This window comes from Trachemys scripta, chromosome 1 (assembly GCF_013100865.1).
Source record: "Trachemys scripta elegans isolate TJP31775 chromosome 1, CAS_Tse_1.0, whole genome shotgun sequence".
Classification (NCBI taxonomy): Eukaryota; Metazoa; Chordata; order Testudines; family Emydidae; genus Trachemys; species Trachemys scripta.
The window spans coordinates 291,944,900-291,966,921 of record NC_048298.1 but is presented as its reverse complement, the minus strand read 5'-3'; the positions used below and the strand labels follow the sequence as shown (position 1 = coordinate 291,966,921).

General features: G+C 42.5%; 1 pseudogene; it reads right to left on the bottom strand.

Annotated features, from left to right (window-relative positions):
• Positions 1–354: 354 nt before the first annotated feature.
• On the bottom strand, positions 355–473 carry LOC117871424 (annotated as a pseudogene).
• Positions 474–22,022: the final 21,549 nt, after the last annotated feature.

Sequence of the window (22,022 nt, the reverse complement as noted above, 5' to 3'; positions counted from 1 at the left end):
TCTGTCTTCTGGCCTATGCTCCCTTTCAGAGCAACACTGCCATGGGCTGTCCCTGACCCATCTCAGTGGGTGGGTTGCATAATTCAGATTGGGAGGCTTTCCAACCATAAGAATGACACTCACAACACTAACACCCACTTTTCCTCAATAAACCTCTACAGAAAAAAAAAAAGGAGTTAAACATCAAAAGCAAACACCTTGCCCTAAGCAGAACTTTACCCCAAAAAGGAAGATATGCCAGACACTCCATGAAATCCATTCATAGAATTATAGAACGTTAGGGTTGGACGAGATGTCAGGAGGTCATCTAGTCCAACCCCCTGCTCAAAGCAGGACCAACCCCAACTAACTCAGTGCCTACAGCACCTGGGATTCCCAGGCGGTCACCCATCCAAGTACTAGCCAGGCCCAGGACAGTTTACCTTCTGAGATTGGATGGGACTGGGGGTGTTTGGTCCAGTATCGCTGTAGGTCACTATGACATTGCAACTGCTATTGACTTTATGTGCAAGGTGCTCAGATACTGTGGTAATAAAACCCTAAAACAGATGCATAGATAGAATGAGTTTCTGTGAAGTTTTTCTTCTTTTCCATCCATGGAGATAGAGAGGATGATTTGGCCCATGCTAGAGACAGATGTGAGTCACATCACTTAATGCACTGCTGGAAGTGCTGAGATACAATGGCAATGAACATGTTAAGAACCTATATAGAACAGAATTTGGAAAAAATCACATTATGCATGTAACATGAGAAGTTAATAGCAGCAGAGTTTATTTCCAGTAGTTGGCAGCATAAGATAGCAAGAAGGAAGAGATAAAATAAATTTGTCTTGATCTTGCTTTTACATGCATCTAGTTCTGCTGGATTGTTCAACATATTGGCTTGTTATATTTTAGAAAAAGCGTTCACAATGCAAATGCAAGGTGGTGTTATGGCTGTCTTTTGAAACAAAGATATCTGTGCTGTATATAACTAAAATAGATTTTATTACATTGGGATTTATGTAGAGATTCCATAACTTGACTGGGATTAGGCATTGGTTATAGAACTAAGAAACTGGGGTCTTGAGTCTAACACTAAAAATGTATAGCAAATTCCTTACCAACTTGTGTAGTGAAGGTAGGCTGTGTTATGTGTGCATGTCTGGCTCATATTGCTACATAGTGAATGTGGGTGGCTCCCATCAGGTGCGCCTTAAGGGTGAAATTACCCCTATGCAGAGGGCCAGCACAAGACTTCTGCCCCACTTAAGCCCCACATGAAGCATAGGCTTTATGCTGGCAATCTGCACAGGATAAATTTCATTAAAATTAGGCTGGGCTTCACAAGAGCCATTATTGGCTTGCCAGCTATTGGTAGAACCATTAGCACTCACCCCTTTAATTTAATAATCTGCTGAACCAGACATCCCATTTAATTAAAATAAAAAATAACCCTTTGTGATGGATTATCACCCCAAGGATGCTGTCTGGAAGCCCATGAGAAACTGCTGTGCCCCTCTAACCACTCAGTTAGACTGGCCCTGTTCACACTGCTTTCCTTGGTTGGAGATGCAGCCAGCCTCACCCAGGCCCTGTTATCACCCAACATGACAGTTGGTGGCACCACACACTCAAACTGGGCTACCAGAGTGCCAACAGCAGACGCCAGCCAGTTTCCCACCTCTCCAGGATCGCACCCTCCTCTGGAGTATAAATCCAAAATTATATTGTTTTGCACTGCACAGGGATCTGTAAGCTCATTAGTATGTCCGCCTCTCCCTCAGTGTGGAGAGGAATATGCACACTTGGGGTAACTAAGCTGAGATTTTCCCCCAGACACTTAACTTAAAGGTACACTGGTTTAGGTTAAAATATAAACAAGTTTATTAACTTCAAAAGATAGATTTTAAGTGATTATAAGTGATAGCAAACAGATCAAAGCAGATTACCTAGTAAATGAACAAAACCGCAGTCTAAGCCTAAAACACTAGAAAGATAAGATATGAATTAGCAAATTCTCACCCTGTCTGACGATACAAGCAGGCTTGTAGCTTCTTAAGGCACAAGCTGTATTTTCTTTGCAGCTTGGGATCCCCTCCCCCGTTACAAGTTTTTTCTTTCGGCACTTCTCTCAGGTGTTGAGTTGTGAGGGAGTGAAGAACAACCGATGTCACACCCGGCCTTATATAGCTTTAGCACAGGACGGGAACACTTTGTTCCCAACTCAGTTCCCAGACCAGCTTGTGGAAAAACACTGGTACCCAAAATGGAGTCCAGAGTCATGTGGGCTGGTCACATGCCCTTGCAGTCTCATAGCAGCCATTATTTACAGGCTGTCTAGAGCATTCTCAGGAAGGCTCACCAAGGGGAGATAGGCTTCTCCTAAGGCCTATTGTTTACCTTAATGGCCCTGAACGGACCTTCACAACCAGCTGTTTAGACTGGCAGCATCTTGCCTAGTCGGTGTCACCCAGGTCTGACTACATGTGAAATACAGATACATAATCAATATCCATAACTTCAGATACAAAAATGATACAAGCATGCAAATAGGATAATAGTCAGTAAATCATAACTTTTCCAATGACACCTTATAGAACTCATCTTGTACAAAATGCATCATAATTATCATAATCATAAAATAATATCACTATGCAGATTATGGGGTGCAGTGTCACACCCTATATTTCATTTACCTATTCAAAACAAGACAACACACAAATTGTTGTCATGCTCTCTGGAGTGGCTCTCGACTCAGGGCAGACTGTCAAGAAGCAGGGCAGAGATCCTGAATGGGCTGTGTTCTATAACTAAGTGTCACCAACCCAGTAACAAATGTGAACTCCTAACACACTAAAACAGTCTTACTATGGCATCACAGATAGTCCACTTGGGCATTCCAATCTATCTTTCTTGCCACCCAGGCAAGCTGGATCCAGCGATGGTGGTTATACACCAAACATTTGGTTGTTCCCAATCCCAAGAGACCAGTCACTTGCCTCAGGTCAACTTATACATTATATCTCACACCAAACACAAAACTTGTAGCCAATCCTACAGTAAACTAACTAAGGATTTATTAACCAAGAAAAGCAATGGGAGTTATTGCAAGGTTAAAGCAGGCAAGAATATATACACAAATGAGTTACATTCTATGGTTCCAAAAGGTGACAGATGTAGTAATCTGCCAGCTCTGAATGTCATTTAGGGCTATCCCAGGTGATCTCTGCTTCTGTTTCATAGCTGTGAGAGTCCAAACAGCAAAAGAGATGAAAAAATTTTTTTGACAGCTACTTTTATTTTGTTCTTCCAGAATTCAAGCTGATGGGATGAGCCTTTTTGCACATAGCCTCTTCATGGGAGTAAGGGGCAATTAACAAAGTCTTTGAATTGTGATGTCCCATGATGGTCCATTTAGTCTTGATAGGCCTTTGGGATGGGCAGGAGACAATCCCTCCTGACTGGGTTCAGTTTCAGAGCAAACATTTTTTATAGTTACAAAGCAAAAACTTAAATATTACCTTGAACCATGTGATAAAGATATTATAAGTGAGATCAATGCATGCAGTAACTTACAGGCATTTCATAAAGTCTGAACACTAAACACACTGTTATAAGCCCAATACCTATCTTAATCTTACTAACACGCAAAGTGAATCAAACTGGTTTCCAGCAATACATTTGTCAGGGATTGGCTGAGGTCTAAAGCCTTGGCCAGAGCTGGAACCTGGTCCACCAGCCTCACAGTTATACTAAAAATCCCTCTGAAATTCACAGAACAATTTAGAAAAAAAGGTTGAAATTGCTAAATGACAGCACTGTAGGTAGCAGAAGTTACCACCTATGCACCAGACTGAGTTTTTAAATGTGAACCTATTTAGCTATGTATTTCACAACAATGAAAGGGCTTACATGTCTGTTAAGATGAGCCATCCAGGAGTGATTCAAATGGTAAAATTTATTAATTTCAAATTATATTTAAATAAAAAATTACTTAAAATTGAGAAAACATTAGTGAGCTATTCCATTCTGTTCACCTTATATACTGCTTTTGCTCAGACTTTCTAGAAAAAGTCAGCTTTGATCGAAGGACAAACATGAAAAACTTTAGCACAGAGGTGAAACTTTCAGAAAGTTAAGAGCACTGAAAATGGGGAGATGATAGCGCAAGTCATGTAGTGATCCTATCTAGAGTGGGTTCTGCCAGGTGCCTGCTCTGGCTTCATAGATTCCAAGACCAGAACTGATCATTGTGATCATGTAGTCTGACCTCCTGTATAACACAGGCCAAAGAACTTCCCCAGAATAATTCCTAGAGCATAGCTTTTAGAAAACATCCAGTCTTGATTTAAAAATCCACCCTGATCCTTGGTTAATTGTTTCAGTGGTTAATTACTCTCACCCTTAAAAACATACGCCTTATTTCCAGTCTGAATTTATCTAGCTTCAACTTCCAGCCCTTGGATCATGTTATACCTTTCTCTGCTAGATGGAAGAGACTATTATTAAATATTGGTTCCTCATGTACAGACTTACAGACTGTAACCAAGCCACCCCTTAACTTTTTCTTTAAGACACATAGATTGATCTCCTTAAGTGTATAAGGCACGTTGTCTAATTCTCTAATTGTTCTCATGGCTCTTTTTTGAGCCCTCTTCAATTTATTAACATCCTTCTTGAATTGTGGGTACCAGAACGGAATCCAGTATTCCAGCAATAGTTGTAACAGTGCCAAATACAGAGGTAAAATAACCTTTCTACTCCTACTTGAGATTCCTCTGCTTATGTATCCAAGGATCGCATTACCCCTTTTGGCCACAGTGACACACTGGGAGTTCATGTTGAGCTAATTATTCTGGAAAGCCGGGACTGTGAAAAAGATTTGGGAGTAGCAGAGGATAGCGTCCCCTATCCCGTCAGTATGGCCTATGCTCTTTGTTCCTACATGTACACATTTAGCCATATTAAAACGTATATTGTTTGCTTTTACCCAATTTACCAAGTAAACCAGATTATTTTGAATCAGTGATCTGCCCTCTTCATTCGTCCCCTCTCCCCCAATTTCAGTGTTGTCTGCAAACTATTATTGATGACACAATATTCTATCAATGACCTGGAATAAGAGTTAAATAGCATCTGGCCAAGAACAGATCACTGAGAAACCCCACTGGAATCGCACCTGCTTGATGTTGATTCCTATTTACAATTACATTTTGAGACCTGTCAGTGATCCTGTTTTTAATCCATTTAATATGTGCCATATTAACTGTATATACACCTCTACCTCGATCTAACGCGACCCAAAACACCACGAATTCGGATACAATGCGGTAAAGCAGCGCTCCGGGGGGGGGGCGGAACTGCCCACTCTGGCGGATCAAAGCAAGTTAGATATAACGCAGTTTCACCTATAACGCGGTAAGATTTTTTGGCTCCCGAGGACAGCGTTATATTGGGGTAGAGGTGTACTTCTAGTTTTTAATCAAAATGTCATGCAGTATGAAGTCAAATGCCTTGCAGAAGTCTATTATGTTCTTTATCAACCAAACTTGTAATTTCATCAAAAAAAGATTTCAGGTTTGTTTGACAAGATCTATTTTTCATAAACCCCTGTGAGCTGGAATTAATTATATTTCCCTCCTTTAATTCTTTATTAAAAGAAGCTCATGTCAGCCACTCCATTATCTTGCCTGGGATCAATGTCAGGCTGACAGGCCTATTATTACCCAGGTCATCCCATTTACGCTCTTAAAAAATTGTCACAATATTAGCTTTCTTCCAGTTTTCTGGAATTGCCCCAGTGCTCCAAGACTTATTGAAAAATCTATGTTAATGGTCCAGCTAGCTACTCAGATCTTGGATGCAAATTATCTGGACCTGCTGATTTTAAAATGTCTAACTTTAGTGGCTTCTTCTTGATATCCTCTAGAGATACTAGTGGAATGGAAAGAGTATTATCACCATATGATGAAACTATATCAGTTGTTTTTCCCCTAGATACAGAACAGATGTATTTATTGAACACTTCTGAGTTTTTTGCATTATTATTGATAATTCTACCATTTCCATCTAGTAATTCATCAATATCATTGTCAGGATTCTTTTTGTTCTTAATATATTTAAAAACTCCTTCTTATTGTCTTTATCTCTTCAGCCACAGACTTTTGCCTTGTGTCCCTTGGCTTCCTTTATCAGTTTTCTACAATTCCTAACATCTGGTTTATATTCTATCAACTTCCCCTTTTCCATTTATTCTATATTATTTTGTTATTTATAAATGTGGCACATCAGAGTTGGTTGTTGAACATATTGACTGTTTATATTTTTTGATTGCATGAGAAATATAGAATTTATATAGAAGGCAATTGTTCTTTTTGTACTTACACTTTGACCAAAAAATGGTATCTTTTCCCTATAATAATGTTATAAATCTTGTGGGTTCCGGTTCAAATCCACAGAGTTCCTGCAGTGTTAGTGTGTAGATAATAGAAACAATTATCAACAGATTGTCTGCTTTAGGAGTGCCAAAATACCAAGTCCAGATAATATACAGCCATAAATGTTAGGCCCAATAGCTACAGGATTAAAAATCAGTGATGTTTTAATTAACAGTAATTTTTCCATGACAGATACACTGAGCTTGGAGCATGCTGGATCCAAAACATTCTTTTTTAATGTCTTGGGGAGCCTTGGGTGTATAGAAGTACAGATATTGATCTTCATTGAGTTCAGTAGAACTGCAAGGATCTTATTCTGTTGTAAAACTGGTGTCAGATCAGAACTGGGCACACTCTTAGTTTGGGAAATAAGGTTGCTGCTCTTACTTTTGTTGTTACAAGTTTATAAGACAGATTCCTTAGTTTTTAGTTTGGGGACAGGAAGAGACTCCAACTCTCATGTTTTTCAAGAATTGAAGCCAAAATTCAGACCTGGTTTGAACTGGGACAAAGTCACCAACTTCTGTTGATGCTGTTGCTTAAGCAGGTATGAATTTGGCTCCAAGTGTCTAGATTTTATGAAATCAAGTGGTTTGTATAACTTGTGTTATGATGATCCTAGGCTTTTACATATAAGAAATTATATTGCTTGTGATCATTTAATCTATTAGAGGAATATGTTTACCTTTCAATTTATGATGACACTGGTATATCTAAGAACTGCTATCATGCTTTTCCTGCAGTGCTGTAATGAAGTAAAAAAAAAGTTGGTTTAGGCTCTTTTGATCTCATAGGTCAAAGCTAGGGTTCTGAAATCTGGGTGTGAATCCAATCCCCCACTTTAAGAGTGAAGAAAGTCAGTTATGTGTAAAATACCTAGCTGATGCCCTCTTCATAATAAATAGATATGGCCTTTTTTTTTCTTCATTAAAAAGTATGTCAGTTGGTTTGGAAAGGTACAGAATGTAGTTAAATGGCCTGAACCTGATTCAACTTCCACTGAAGTCAGTAGCAGAACTGACTGTCTTCAATGGAAAAAGTGTCCAGCCTTGTGTGGATTAATATGAAAGAAAAATGCCATGATATGCAGAGATGTGTTAATACCATAGAATTATTTGAGTAGAAAATGTATAAATGTAATGACCTCAGGCCTTTGATTTACAGAAATCATAAATTCAGTGGCTGTTTTTCAGCAGAATAAATTTGTTTTGTTTTCTCCCAGTCCAAACAATATTTTGAAAACCAACTGCAAAGTTGCCAAGTCTCATGATTTTACTGCGTTTCATGATATTTTGTGGGGGGGGTTTCTTAAAGCTCCATCTCCTGGAGTCACGTGAATATGTGAGATCTCAGCTCATTTTAATAGAAGTATGATTCTAGCTCTTGTAGCTGCAAAGAAAATCTTGAAAACACCAGCTGAGTGGACCTCAGGGCTCAAAAATGCAAAGGAAAATTTAAAAAAATCTTATAATATATATTCAGATCTTTTGCTTTTTAACCCAACATCATGATTTTGGGGGGCTGCCTTGTGATTTTTGAACACTTAGGGATGACAATACTGCATTTGTTCTCAATGATGTAACTAAATCAGAAGAATGGGCAAATGGCTCACTTGGCAATCAAGGCCATTCTGACTTTGTCAAATGGTAGATTATTTGTACTTTGAGTAGTAAAATTTCTCGACTTCCCTCTTCTGTTCCACCTGACATGCATGCATCTGAGCTTGTTCCTTTTGTCTGTCAGCTTAAGGAAATCTAACCCCCTAGGTTTTCCTTGAACCCAGGCTTCTCATGTTGCAGTGCAATTGTTTTGGAAATTTTATGATGCTTTCCTTTTGAGAAGAACCTAGAGAGATTAGAAATGGGCAGCAACCATTTTTTTAAAAATGCAGGCGAATTCATCTTGGGAACATAATCTGCAAGCAACGGGTGTCTTCATATGGGTTTAGAAAGCACTTAGCACATTATGGATGCTAACACAGTCTAAATAAATAATAATGTTTAGCAATTCCTGACGTCTTAATAAAGCAAACTCTGGGGTGTCCTTTTAATTTTCTGGCATGTGTTCCTTATCCTCATAATACTCTGCTATTGAAATCCTGCAGTTCTGTAGAAAGTATCAAATTACATACCACCAACCAAAGTGGATCCTTATTATTTCTAATCAAACCCATAATGTGCAAAAACAGTCCTGGAGCAATGCATCCTTTTACATCTTTGCACCAAAGACTAGCTCAGTGAAGCCTAAATGAGATCCTTAACTTCAATCTACTATCACTGATCACCTGAATGTGCCTCTCCCATCCACAGAGAACTATTTGCATCCAAAGGGCCCTTTTAAAATGAAGATCCATACCTTGCAAATACTAAAACAACCTTTTTTGTGCAAGCACAAAACCCTATAATAAATATGGCTACTTCAGTCCACATCCAAATTAATATTCAATATCCCCCTCCCCCAGTCAGGGAAGATGAAGACACTTTATCAAACTTAGGCCTGGTCTACACTGGGGGAGGGGGGAAATCGATGTAAGATACGTCGACATCAGCTACGCTATTCTCGTAACTGAAGTTGCGTATCTTAGAATGAATTAAAATTACTTACTTTGCGTCCTCGCGGTGTACCGCAGCTCCCCCATCAACTTTGCTTCCGCCTCTTGCTGAACTGCAGTTCAGCAGTCGACGAGAGAGAGCGATCGGGGATAGATTTATTGCGTCTACACTTCACACGATAAATCGATCCCTGATAGATAGATCGCTACCCGCCAATCCGGCGGGTAGTGTGGACGTACCCTTAGGGCAGATCTACACTTAAAATGCAGCATCAATGCAGCTGCACTGCTGTAGCTTAAGTGAAGGTGTTCCTACACTGGTTGGGGAGCTTCTGCTGTCAGTCTAGTTAATCCACTTCCGCGAGAGGTGATAGCTTTGTCAAAAGGAGAAGCTCTCCTGCTGACATAGCGCTGTCTACTCAGGTGTGGGGGGGAGGGGGGAGGGGAGAGGCTAGGTTATTATAACTACGTTGCTCAGAGGGATGGATTTTTCACACCCCTTAGCGATGTAGTTATACTGATACAAGTCTGTAGTGTAGACCTGGCCATAGTCTGAGAGTCCGAATTTATCTTAACTGGAACTTGTCAGAAACCAGAATTTCTGTCCTGCAGGAAATACCAACATTCCAAATTTTGAAAAATTTTGAATCTGAACAAAAAGCTGAAATTTCATGCAAAACAAAATCTCTGAAAAATTTCAATTCAGGATCATTAAATCATTTTTTGTTGTGATAAGGTGTGACGGGGTTGGGACTCACCACCTGGCGCCTCCTGCTGGTTGTCTCTGGGAATTAGCTCAGTCCAGTGGAGCGCCCCCTCCTGGTGGTGTCCCGTCCGTCATCTCGCCCTTGGTTGGCATGTGGACCCGCGTTGCTCCCAACTCACAGCATCCTCTTCCGAACCACTGCCCTCCGGCAGTGCCTCTTAGTCCATCCACACCCCCTTCCGGGGAGGGGGGGGGGGGGCGCTGATCAGCAGTCTCTCTATGCCCCAACCACCATGTCCAACCACACACCCCCAAGTCTAATCCCTCTTGTCAGGGATCTGGTGTAGTCTATAATGGCCGTTCCCTAAGGCCGATGGCTGGGTGTATTGCAAGGGGGGAAGGAGGGACCCAGGCCCGCCCTCTATTCTGGATCCCGGCCCAGAGACCCTCTGGTGGCAGCCTCGCTGTCCTCCTTCTCTCCCCTCTGTCTGTCCATGTCCCTGGGCCACGGCCCCTCGCACCGGCTAGGCCCTTCCCCTCAGGGCCTACAGCATAGCAGACACTGGGCTGGAGTTCCCTTCTGCTCCCCCGGGCCTGCCCAGCACTGCACTGCACTGCACTGTCCCAGGTGCTAATCTCCCCCCTGGAGGCAGACCTTCCCCTCTCAAAGGCCTGGGACAGACTCCCTGCTCCCATCCTGAGCAGCCTTTTTATAGGGCTGAGCCGGGCCCTGATTGGCTGTCTCCAATCTGGCCCCGATTGGCTCCCACTAAGCCCTTCTCTGACTGGCTGCCCATCTGCGCCCGCCCACTTCCCGGTTCGCCAATACGGCCTGCTGCAGCCCCCTCTAACATGGGGGTGGGTCAGACGCTCCACCACACAAGGTAAAACATGTCACTTTGACTTTTATATTTAAAAGATATGGTACATATAAAAGTATAAATGTATATTACATATAAGTAATAATAAAAAGTACAAAAATATTACATATAAAAGTAACCGAATACAATACATAATATATTAAAATATTAATTGTAAATATTATGTATTATATTAGGTTACCTTTATTTATAATAAGTATTACAAATAATTAGGGCTGTCAATTAACTGCAGTTAACTCATGCGACTAACTCAAAAAATTAATTGTGATTAAAAAAATTAATTGCAATTAATCGCACTGCTAAACAACAGAATACCAATTGAAATTTATTAAATATTTTTGGATTTTTTTTCTACATTTTCAAATATATTGATTTCTATTACAACACAGAATACAAAGTGTACAGTGCTCACTTTATATTATTATTTGTATTACAAATATTTGCACTGTAATATCCCACTCCGCCCCAGGCCCCATCCCCACCCACCCTCTTCTGCCAAGCCCCCACCCCGCCCTACCTCTTCCCTCCTCCTGCTCCATCCAGGCCTCACCCCACCTCACCCCTTCTTCCAAGCCCCCACTCCATTCCCACCTCACCTCTTCCCATCCAGTTCCGCCCCCTCCCCCAAGCACGCCCCATCCCCGCTCCTCCCCCTCCCCCCCGCACCTCTTACATGCCACAGAACAGCTGATTGCACCGAGCCGGAGGTGCTGGGATAGAGGGGGAGGAGTTGATCGGCAGGGCTGCCAGTGGACGAGAGGCATGGGCTAGGAGGGGGAAACTGGCTGCCAATGGGTGCTAAGCACCCACTAATTTTTTTCCGTGGGTGATCCAGCCCTGGCGCCTATGCCTGGGAGCTTAAATTCATAACTTTTCAAGACACTAAAAATCATGGGCTGACTAGAGAGACTGCATTTATGGCTTATTACAACACACTATAACCCATTAAATAACACACACACACACACACAGATTTTGTTTCTGCCTTTCCCCCTGTGACTGGAGAGGTGTTAACTGGCTGCTTTACCTTGAATGGTCCTTTGCATAGAATTAACACATATTTCTAAATTACTTGTTTCACCTTGTATTTATCTGTGACATGCTGAGTGCATTTCCCAGACCTGAAGAAGAGCTCTGTGTAAGCTCAAAAGCTTGTGTCTCTCACCAAAATAATTTGGGTCAATAAAAGAGATTATCTCACCAACCTTGTCTTTTTAATAGACAAGAAGAGATTTTTAGTTAGTGCAGCTGACAGCAGCGCTTTATGCAGGGGCGCTGGAACAATTTGTACAGTGGGAGTAATGAGAGCCATTGAACCAAACTGTAAACCCCGTATAAGATGGAAACCACTTCAAGCCTGGAGGTGCGACAGCACCCCTAGTTCCAGCACCTATGACTGTATGTTTGCAGTGGTTGAATAACTTTTCATATAAATGCAAGTCTGACAGGCTGGGAAATAACTATCTGTCAATGTAATCTGTCTGAAATATAGAGGGGACAGTATTTCATTAAGAAATTGCCGTTCGTTTCATAATAAAGGGAAGTGGATTATGTGGTACTGCCAACAGGCTGTGTGTCCAGGAGATGTGATTATGCACACAGCCACAGAGGAGCTACTGCTTGGCTGTTTGAGTTAATTATGCACTGGGTTGTTGCACACAGGTCATGTTTGAGGAGCTTGTGAAAGGCAGCCTTGGCTGAGCAAGCAGAAGTGCCGTGTGCAAAGATTAGTAGTGCTGCATGCAGTTTGGTGAGTGCAAAGGGATGCCAATTGGTGGGGAGTGTTTAAATCGGGTGCAAGAGTATACAGTTGAGTGCAGCATGGTACTTACATATAAAGGGGGCAGATTAGAATTAGGAGTTCACCATGAACACATAAAGAGGAGAACATTGATGTAGAGGAACAGAACTTTTGTTCTGGATATTGCTGGGAGAAGTTTTTCTGCTAATTTATGGAATAACATCTCTTAAAAATTCCCATTTGGCATTACAATATTTGAAGCCTGGAAAGATAATGGAGAGGGAATCAGACGGTGATTTGAAAAGGGACCAGTCCACCCTGGCTACTTTAAACAACAAAAATGTAACCCTGGTGACTTTTCATAAGCGGCAATCATCTAATGCTGTGCCTGCACTACTGATTGTCAGTGAACCCTCCAAGTCAGGCTCTCCTGGAAAAGCAGGCGACTGCTCTCAGAAAGAAGAGAAAGTTTCACAGAGTTACCATGTGGGAGCATCAGAAGTCAACAGCACGCATGTAAGTTTGCAATTAAATATACTGGAGCCTAAAACAAAGTGTACTGGATATAGATTGTAAATTGATACGTTACCCCTTTATATTCAAAGTTCATTATGATCCCAGGAGTGCTGATGTATAACTAATGTCTGTAAAATCCTTGGATTTTCTCGCATAAAAAATTGCTTTACAAGTGCAAAGTATTTTGAAATTCTCTGAAAGATCATCTATAAATGCAAAGTTTTAAAATATTAGGCAGCTTTAACTAGTAGGCGTGATTGCCAGCTCTACCTAGAATAATATGAAGTGGGAATCCCTAGTAATTACAACATATACATATAATGTGTTAGCCTTCCTTCTTTTTAAGCTGCGTTTATTTCAGAAGTTAGGCATCAGTTTGTGGTTTGGTTATCCCATGGAATGAGAGAAATTGCCTGAACAGTGAAAATGATCGTAATTATAGATAAGTTACTTACCTATAACTATACCAGTGAAACCGGCAAAAGTTCATGGTAGCACAATTGCCACAACTGCCTTCTCACTCAGGCTTGTCTGTAACTATATCAAAGTTTTGTACAGTAAGTCTTATTAGGAGGAAGTGCTATTTCATTTTGAAAAACGTGAACTTGTAAAATGCGTTTGTGATTCTTACTAAAAATACAGATGATACAGCATAATACTAAAGTGCACATAAACTATAACAGTGTAACTTGACTCATAGTTTGGTGTTTTAACTGACAGGATATTTTTAATGATTTATCTTTTAAACCTGTGTATGTTTATAGTTTAGTTTTAGAGTGACTTAAACAATTACCGTCAAAGTAGAATGAAATGACAATCGGGGACAGACCAAGTAAACCTGAAGGCATTTACTTCTCTAGTTGTTTTATGGAAAACATCTATAGTATGAGAAACAAACATGACATAAGATTAGGTTACTTCTGCCAACTGGTCTTTTTACATACTTGGTTCAGGTAGTTACTATGTTGGGTACTGTACTACTAATTATATCAGAAACATGAAAACTGCATGCAATCAGGCTTTTTTCATTCCAAATCAGAAATACAGTACATGTACCACAGAAGCTTTACCCCTCTGCGCCAATGTAAAAGTTTTAAACAAAGCTGCATAAAGTAATCCATTTTTAATTAAACTTAAACTTAGCCCTTAGAGGCATTAAATGTGCGGTATATGGTATATCAATCTAGTAAGACTTGCTACAATTACTTAAACTTTTCTTTGCCTTCTTTCCTATTGGTAAAATGGGGGTGACAATACCTCCTTCACAGAGATGTAACAGGGTTTAGTTAGTAAAGTGCTTTGAGGCTATAAAGGATCATATAGAGGCATTGCCTTTTAAAATTCATCTTCTCCTGAAGGATGAATTCCCTGGAATAATACTGAGCTCCTGGTTGTGCTTTTAAAAGGGACAATGACTGTAACAGCTATGTATGGCTATTATTAGCTACTAATAACAGCGAGTAATAATAGCAGCTATTATTACTTTTTAATGGTCTTCTTTTGTTTGTGTTACTACACTAGGTTGAGAGTGAAGGGAGGAAAGAAATGTCTAGATGGACACTCATGGCTGACAAACCAAAAAAATGTTTTACTCATTAAAATGGCATTTTTAATTGTAAAGTGGCTGCTGTTTTATTACAGATTGAGCTGGTAGCACCTCCTATTATTGGGGGTGGGAGGTGGGGAGAGAGTGTAATTTGCCTGTGCAAATTATGTAACAATCTGAAAATCCCAGCGGCTAGGCTGGGTGGCAAATAAACTCAGACAAGATGAATGTCCCTGTTTAGGGCTCTACCAAATTCACAGCCATGAAAAATGCCGTGAAATTTGATCTCCCCCTGTGACATCTGGTCCTGTGTGCTTTTACCCTTTACTATACAGATTTCATGGGGGGAGACCAGCGTTTCTCAAACTGGGGGTCCTGACCCAAAAGGTAGTTGCAGGGGGGGTCACAAGGTTATTTTAGGGGGTCATGGTATACTATACCATGCTACCCTTACTTATGCGCTGCTGCTGGCAGCAGCTCTGCCTTCAGAGCTGGGCTCCTGGCAAGCATCCACCACCCTCCAGCTGCTCAGCTCTGAAGGCAGCGCCGCCGCCAGCAGCAGCGCAGAAGTAAGAGTAGCAGTACTGCAACACTAAACTGGGAGGAGTGGTAGATACGCTGGAGGGTAGGGATAGGACACAGAGGGACCTAGACAAATTAGAGGATTGGGCCAAAAGAAATCTGATGAGGTTCAACAAGGACAAGTGCAGAGTCCTGCACTTAGGACAGAGGAATCCCATGCACTGCTACAGACTAGGGACCAAATGGCTAGGCAGCAGTTCTGCAGAAAAGGACCTAGGGGTTACAGTGGAAGAGAATCTGGATATGAGTCAACAGTGTGCCCTTGTTGCCAAGAAGGCTAACGACATTTTGGGCAGTATAAGTAGGGGCATTGCCAGCAGATCGAGGAAGGTGATCATTCCCTTCTATTCGACACTGGTGAGGCCACATCTGGAGTACTGTGTCCAGTTTTGGGCCCCACACTACAAGAAGGATGTGGAAAAATTGGAAAGAGTCCAGCGGAGGGCAACAAAAATGATTAGAGGGCTGGAACACATGACTTATGAGGAGAGGCTGAGGGAACTGAGATTGTTTAGTCTGCAGAAGAGAAGAATGAGGGGGAATTTGATAGCTGTTTTCAACTACCTGAAAGGGGGGTTCCAAAGAGGATGGATCTAGACTGTTCTCAGTGGTACCAGATGACAGAACAAGGAGTAATGGTCTCAAGTTGCAGTGGAGGAGGTTTAGGCTGGATATTAGGGAAAACTTTTTCACTAGGAGGGTGGTGAAGCACTGGAATGGGTTACCTTGGGAAGTGGTGGAATCTCCTTCCTTAGAGGTTTTTAAGGTCAGGCTTGACAAAGCCCTGGCTGGGATGATTTAGTTGGGGATTAGTCCTGCTTTGAGCAGGGGATTGGACTAGATGACCTCTTGAGGTCCCTTCCAACCCTAATATTCTATGATTCTATGAACCCCGCCCCCACAATAACCTTACGACACTCCTCCCCGCACAACAACTCCTTTTTGGGTCAGGACTCCTAAAATTATAAATTCTGAAATTTCAGATTTAAATAGCTGAAATCATGAAATTTACCATTTAAAAAATCCTATAACTGTGAAATTGACCAAAATGGACTGTGAGTTTGGTAGGGCCCTATCCATGTTGCAGTGAGATCTGCTAAGGGGGTTGATACTGGTGCATTTTCTGCTTTCTTGTGAATCTCTGCCTCCTGCCAGCTCACAGGAACAGAGCCGGCAAGGGGAATAGAAGACACCACTTGTCTTGTCAGTGCATCTGACATCCCAGTGGCCTCTGTCTCCTGGTTTTGCTGTTGATAGGTCACCATGCTTCCCAGTTAGGTTATAAAGGTGTTTTGTTGTCGTTTGTTTTACAGTAAATGTGCAGCCAAACCATCACCTGAATCTTTCTATCCAAACCCCACTCTTTTGCCCACCCAGGGGTGGCTTTTATTCGCTGTACTGACTACTTAGGCTGGCACGCTCTTCCGTACACCCCAACCTATTGTTAGTAGTTGTTATATGCATTGCGATAGGGCCTGGAGGCCCCAGTATAGGACCCATTGTGCTGGGAGCTGTTCTCGCTCCTAATAAGAGACCATTCCTGCCAGAGCAGTTTACAATCTAAGCTAAGACAAGACTCAACAAACTGGTGTAACAAATAATGGTGGGAACAGGAAACGGTGGCGCAGCTTCTCTTCACTGTGCTAGCTGTCTGGGCTGGAGCTCAACTCTTTGCTAGTTCTCAGCCTGAGGAACTGGGGTATGGCCTTCTCTACCAATGGGGTTCAGTCTTCCTCACAATGCTTTGGACCTAGAAAAGTTGGTGCTTCATGAGGTGGGATGGGGGAAGGGATGGCCTTATGGTTAAGGCACTGGACTGTGCCTCACGAATTGGAAGAGCGGTAAATAATGAAGAGGACAAGTCACTCATATAGAGCAATCTGGATTGCTTGGCAAGCTGGGCGCAAGCAAACAATACACATTTTAATATAACTAAATGTAAATATATACATATAGGAAGAAAGAAGTACGCTGTACTGACAGGATGGGGGAATCTATCCTGGGAAGCAGTGACTCTGAAAAAGATTTGGGGGTTGTGGTGACTAATTAGCTGAACATGAGCTCCCAGAGCGATGCTGTAGCCAAAGGGCTAATGCAATCCTGGGATGTATAAACAAGGGAATAGTTTATTTTCCTTTTGTAGTCGGTACTGGTACAAACTATAGAGCAGCACCTGTTCACCATCAGAGGCCATTAAAGTTTCCCAGGCACTTCTTTGGCATTTTTAAGCTTCTGTGACCTTTTCAAAGATAGTCCCTTTGAGTTTTTTTTCCGTTATGTCACATAGCCTGGTAGATATCCTCATTTTGTGTGTAATTGTTAAATAATATTCAGAAACCACATTTTAAGGCCGTGGGATACTAACAAACAAACATATTTCTGTCTTATTAAATTTTTACCTTTTTATATTAGCAGCCTACTGCTTTCCTTTGACACGTAGAAACAGGCAAACCAGATTTTTCATAAAACTACTGAACGAAAACTAAAAATCCTAGCTAAATACTTTAAATTAAATAGAAATACCAGAAAGGATTCATATCCACAAACCACCAACCGGCTTTTAACCAGTATGGGAGCCAGAACAGGGAAACCCAGCCCCCACCTTGAGTGACATCTTGAGCATAGTGAAGTCAGTGGCCAAACTCCCATTGACTCACTAGGATTAGCATTTTATCCCTTGTTTATAAACAATGAGGCAGCATTTTTTGTAACACAACCTTGAACTGCATCTGGTACGTTTAGAAAAACTTTGGCTAGAGCTAGTCAAAAAATGGGAAGTGGGGTTTTGTGAAAACCGGGGTGAACAGATTTAAATCAAGGCAATTTAAATGAGCAATTTTAATCATGATTTAGATCAGCAGTTTTAATCCTGATTTAACTCACACAATGGAAAGCCTCCATTTTTAAATAATCAGTTTTAATCAACTTTTCCATTTGTATTTCAGGTGCATTCTCATTGGTTGATATAACCATTAAACATGTTGATTTACAACTAAACAGAACCTTTGTATTAGAAAAAACACACCCCTGACTGACATAAGTTTCACCAACAAAAGTGCCGGTGTGGACAGCATTATGTCATAGCTACCACAGCTCATTCAGGGTGGTTCAGGGATGCTGGAACGGAGGGACCAAGGGGCCATGGCCCTCCCACTTTCTGAAAGCGGATGAGCCTGACCCATCCAGTCCACTTTTTGCCCAGGGCCCAGCCCCCTGCCCCTCCTCTTCCCCCCCGAGGCCTCGCCCCCAGCCAGGACGGAAGCTGGAGCCTGGCCCAGGGAGCCTAGGCAGCTGTGGGGAGCCATGGCTCCTCCACTTGTCTGGGGTGAGGGGGCCCGAGATTAGCCTCTGGCCCATGTCCCCACCCCTGGGTCCCCCACCCAGAGCAGATGGAGGGTTCTCAGCTCCCCACAGTTAACTCATGTAATCAACTCAAAAAAATTAATCATGATTAAAAAATTGATTAATCGCAGTTTTAATCACACTTTTTAAACAACAGAATACCAATTGAAATTTATTAAATAGTTCGGATGTTTTTCTACATTTTCATATATATTGTATTCTGTGTTGTAATTGAAATAAAAGTGCATATTTTTGTATATTTTTGATTATAAATATTTGCACTGTAAAAATGATAAACAAAAGAAATAGTATTTTTCAATTCACCTCATACAAGTACTGTAGTGCAATCTTTGTCGTGAAAGTGCAATTTACATATGTAGGGTTGTTTGTTTTGTTTTTGAGTGCAGTTATATAAATTTTTTTTTTTAATTTTAGAGCCTACAAGTCCACTCAGTCCTACTTCTTGTTCAGTCAACCACTCAGACAAACAAGTTTGTTTACATTTACAGGAGGTAATGCTGCCCACTTCTTATTTACAGTGTCACCGGAAAGTGAGAACAGGCATTTGCATGGCACTTTTGTAACTGGTGTTGCAAGGCATTTACATGCCAGATATGCTAAACATTTGTATGCCCCTTCATGCTTCAGCCATCATGCCAGAGGACATGCTTCCATGCTGATGACGCTCGTTAAAAAAATGCATTAATTAAATTTGTGACACAATTCTCTACCAAGGAGTTCAATGTCCCCTGCTCTTTTTTACCCGCATTCTGCAATATATTTCATGTTATAGCAGTCTCGGATGATGACCCAGCACATGTTGTTCATTTTAAGAACACTTTCACTGCAGATTTCACAAAACACAAAGAAGGTACCAATGTGAGATTTCTAAAGATAGCTACAGCACTCAACGCAAGGTTTAAGAAGCTGAAGTGCCTTCCAAAATCTGAGAGGGCCGACATGTGGAGCATGCTTTCAGAATCTTAAAAGAGCAACACTCTAATGCGGAAACTACAGAACCCAAACCACCAAAAAAGAAAATCAACTTTCTGCTGGTGGCATCTGACTCAGATAATGAAAATGAACATGCGTTGGTCCACACTGCTTTAGATTTTTATCAAGCAGAACCCGACATCAACATGGACACATGTCCCCTGGAATGGTGGTTGAAGCATGAAGGGACATATGAATCTTTAGCGCATCTGGCACATAAATATCTTGCAACGCTGGCTACAACAGTGCCATGAGAATGCCTATTCTCACTTTCAGGTGACATTGCAAATAAGAAGCGGGCGGCGTTATCTTCTGCAAATTTAAACAAACTTGTTTGTCTGAGCGACTGGCTGAACAAGTAGTAGGACTGAGTGGACTTGTAGGCTTTACAATTTTACATCATTTTATTTTTGAATGCAGATTTTTTGGTACATAATTTTACATTTGTAAGTTCAACTTTCATGATAAAGAGATTGCTCTACAGCAGTGGTTCTCAAACTAGGGCTGCTGCTTGTTCAGGGAAAGCCCCTGGGGGCTGGGCTGGTTTGTTTACCTGCCGTGTCTGCAGATTCGGCCGATCGCGGCTCCCACTGGCTGTGGTTCACCGCTCCAGGCCAATGGGGGCTGCAGGAAGGGCAGCCAGCACGTCCCTTGGCATGTGCCGCTTCCTGCAGCCCCCATTAGCCTAGAGCGGCAAACCGCCACCAGTGGTAGACCTGCAGACGTGGCAAGTAAACAAACTGGCCCGCCCACGAGGGGCTTTCCCTGAACAAGCGGCGTCCCTAGTTTGAGAACCACTGCTCTACAGTACTTGTATTAGGTGAATTGAAAAATACTACTACTTTTGTTTTTTTTATAGTGCAAATACTTGTAATAAAAAAAAATATGAAGTGAGCACTGTACACTTTGTATTCTGTGTTGTAATTGAAATCAATGTATTTGAAAATGTAGAAAACATCCAAAAATATTTAAATAAATGGTATTCTATTATTGTTTAATAGTACGATTAATCGCACGATTAATTTTTTTAATCAGTTGACAACCCTAGTTTAAACCTTAAGATATTTTGTATTTAAATTCAGATTTTATTTTAAACAGGTTTATTTTTAAAAAGAAAAACATAATTTATATAACAAAATAAAAATACACTTTTAAGGTTTTTCGAGAAAATAATAGGTTTTTGTCCCCTTTGTGTAAAAATATTTTTTAAAAGCTTGAAATAAACTGAATACGAGTTCGCAGTGCAACGTGGACAAAAGAGCTATTGCAATCCTTGGAAATATAAACAAGGGAATCCCAAGTAGGAATAGAGAGGTTATGTTACCTCTGTATTTTGCACTGGTGCCACTGCTGCTGGAATAGTGGGCTAGTTCAGGTGTCAACCATTCAAGAAATATGTTGATAAACTGCAGAGGGTTCATAGAAGAGCCATGAAGAGAATTATTAAAGGATTAAAAACATGCCTTATAGTGATAGACACAAGGATCTCAATCTATTTAGTTTAACAAAGAGAAGCTTAAGGGTGTCTTGATTACAATCTGTAACATGGGTGGCTGGTATCGAAGGCAGGGGGAGGCTGTGCCTCCCCAAACAGCCTTACGTGGTCCCGCCCATGCTTCACCCCCAGACCAGGCCCCTTACTACCCTGCGGGCTGTACTATGCGGGGCTCTTCCCCCGGGCCCTAGGCTGGGGCTGGGAAGCTAATGGGGGTCGGCCTGCACTCTGGGGCTGGGGGAGGGAGGCCATGCCACCTGCACGGGGGGGGTTGGGGGCGCTGTGCGCCCTTCCAGCGCTTCAGGGCTGGGGAGGGCCATGATGCTCACCCAGGGCTGGGGGTGGGGGCGCCTCCCTCTCGCCACCCCTCACCCGCCCAGCTCTCCGGGGCTGGGAGCACTTGGACATCCTGGGAGTATGTGGGAGGGGTGGTGGGCTGGCTATCATGCCGGGAGGAGGGGGGGTCTCTGGGCTCCGGCAGGAGGGGTGGGGCCTTTGGCAGAGGGGTGGTCTAGGCTAGGGGATAGCCTCCTGGGGTTCACCCGCCGCCCATGATCTGTAAGTACCTATATGAAGAACAAATATTTGATAATGGGACCTTCAATCCAGCAGACGAAGATATAACTAGATCCGATAGCCAAAAGTTGAAGCTAGATAAATTCAGACTGGAAATAAGGCATAAGTTTTAACAGTGAAGGAGCACGAGAACAATTTGCCAAAAGCAGTGGTACATTCTCCATCCCTAGGTATTTTCTAAAAGATCATGTTCTGCTTTAAACAGGAATTAGTTCAGGGCAGTTTTATTAGGGTTACCATATTTTAAGCCTCCAAAAGGAGGACACTCCACGCGCCCCCGCCCCAGCCCCCAGCCCCGCCCCCAACTCCGCCCCTTCCCCAAAGTCCCCGCCCCAACTCCGCCCCCTCCCCTGCTTCCCGCGAATATCTGATTCGCGGGAAGCCTGAAGCAGGTAAGGTGGGTGTGGGGGGAGGAGACGCGGCCCAGTCTGGCCCCCGCCCCGGCATCTCCAGCCTGGGTCAGCCCGCCCAGCACTGCCGGCCCCCGGCCAAGCACCCCCGGCCCGCCCAGCACCGCCGGCCCCCGGGCCCCCGGCCGAGCACCCCTGGCCGAGCCCCGCTGACCACCGGCCCGGCTCCCGAGCCCCCAGCCCGGCTGACTGCCGGCTTCTGAGCCCCCGGCCCCCGAGCCGCCGGCCCAGCCGGCCCCGAGCCCCTGGCCTGGCCCCGCCG